The sequence below is a fragment of the Leptomonas pyrrhocoris genome, assembly GCF_001293395.1.
Source record: "Leptomonas pyrrhocoris isolate H10 chromosome Unknown, whole genome shotgun sequence".
NCBI lineage: Eukaryota > Euglenozoa > Kinetoplastea > Trypanosomatida > Trypanosomatidae > Leptomonas > Leptomonas pyrrhocoris.
Window position 1 is genome coordinate 257,666 of NW_015438367.1, and position 2,228 is coordinate 259,893.

Consider the following 2,228-nt stretch of genomic DNA (forward strand, 5'->3'; position numbering starts at 1 on the left):
GGGGGGAAAGGGGGAAAGGAAGATGGAAAAAAAACACCAAAAGTTTATTTTAAGGGAAAGAGAGTTCGCGCGTATTCGGACGTTGTGGTTTGTGGTTGCAACTCATCCCGATGAAGTTGAAGATAATAATTTTAAAAGCCCTTATTCGTTGTCTCTGCTTACTTTCATCAACTCTTTCTCCTCTTCTTTATACGGATAGCTTATCTTTCGCATTTGCTTTAAATTAAGTGTTTTTCTTCTTCTTTACCTCCCTTGAATTGTGGTAAACACGACGGTGAAGATGACTGGCATTTCTTTTTCATTTCCTGTTATTTGCCTCCTCGGCCATTCCGTCGCGCCTTCTCTTTGCCTCTGTGTGTGTGTGCTGTTGTTGCTGTGTTCTTCTCCTTCTTCTCTTTCACCTCCGTGATCTCCTTCGCCGACTCTGTATCGCCGCAGTACTCTTGCTGTGTGGTCTTCAGTGGTGTTGACGCGCCACGCTTGTTTTTTTTTTCTTCTTTCAACTATCGCCATTATTTGATGTTTATGCTGCCGTAGATGTTTGTGGATGGCACGGCGTGGCTCGTGGAGATATTATTTTTCTTATTATGCTTTGGGCTGCGGATGTTTTTCGGGGGTCATCCACCTCCGCCGCCCCACCCCAAACCGCGAGCACACCCATCCCAGACATCTCTCTTTAGGATATGAAGAAAGTGGCCTCCGATGAAGTGCTGTGTTCTCTCGTCTTCGCAGTGCGTGCTGGTCAGCGAAGCGCATTCCAGCTGAGGAGGGAGCGGCGCAGGTAGAAGAAGAACAGAGGACCACGAAATATTATTTCCACTCCGGAAGGTGGTGGTTGACGAGGAGGAGGAGGAGGATCAAAGGGGGAGGGGAGTATGGGAGAAAAATGAATTGTACGAGAGGTGAAAGAGGTCTTCTCCTTCCTGTGTTAAGTACGGTGAGTGCGTGTGGATGGACTGTGTGCATCCTGCGGCATGTGTGCGAATCCCGTACCGATGTGGCTGTCGCTTGTCGTCGAGGTGCGGATCTTCTATCGTGCTCATGTGATGTGTGGCGTCCCCCCCTCCCCCCCTCACATGTGCCTTGTTCACCTCTGTCGGTGTCTGTCTGTTTGTGAGTGTGGGTGTGGGGGTTCTCCTCTTTGCGAATCGCTAAACCCCCGAGCACCCTCAGAGAAGCGGCCCGAAGCGTCACTTTACTTTTTTTTACGTTTTCTTCCTGTTGCTGTAGTGCTCGTTGTTTTGTCGCTGAAGTCATCGCGCGGTGGAGTACGGTGGCTGCGATCGACTGTGGCGCCTTTCACTTTTTATATCCATTTGTGACCAAGCAAGGAAAGAACTCCGAGCGTGCCGCGTACACGACGTGCAGGTCAAACGAGAAGACTCTGGGGGAGGGAGAGAGAGAGGGAGAGGGGGAAACGGCGTCTCGGGAAATAAAAAATTTCACACCTCCGCTCTTGTCTCCAGTGTTGCTTGCAGGGAGCTGGAAATGAAGGCTATCTTTTTCGCTCTTCTTCTTTCATTGAAGGTGCGGGTGTCTCCCTCTCTCTCTCTGGTTCCCTTTACGTAGTCCTCTTTGACTTCTCTGTTTCAGCATTTGTATATACCGCTGATACTTCAGAGTTGGTACTATTATTAAGTATTACTATTACGGTTATCATGATTGCTGTGGTTCTTCTGTGCCGTTCGATTCTTAAATGAGAATTGCATGCAAAAAGGAGAAGAACAGAACGATCGAAATAAAGAAAGGAAAGGAAAAAAAATGAGGAGGAGAGAGCAAAGAATTCGAAGAAGACAGAAGCTTGAGAGAAGCGACGAAGTCAGCGGCAGCAGGACTTTGCTGGAAAAGGGAGCAGTGAACGTGGAACAGACAATAACGGACACAATTATATACTTCTTTTTCTTTTCCCCCACGTGTTTCCGATAGTCTCTAGTGTTTTAAAACCCCTTCTTGTACTCCTTCTCCGTCAAAGGCGTCTTGCTTTTCTCCTCGTGGTGTCCCGTCATGGGAGTCTCTCTCCCTCTCTCCTCCTCTTAACTATACCCCCATGGCAGTTTTAAGCTGCGTGGCGCGAAGATATATTTTTTCATGCTCCTCAAATGATCGTGCCTACAGTGGTGAAGTAGACAACGAAAAGCCGTCGTGTCACTTGACTATCGTTGCTGAGGCGCAGTTAGCCGAAGGGGCGCTGACAACGATACTCCTCTCTTTGTGTGTGTGTGTGTGGT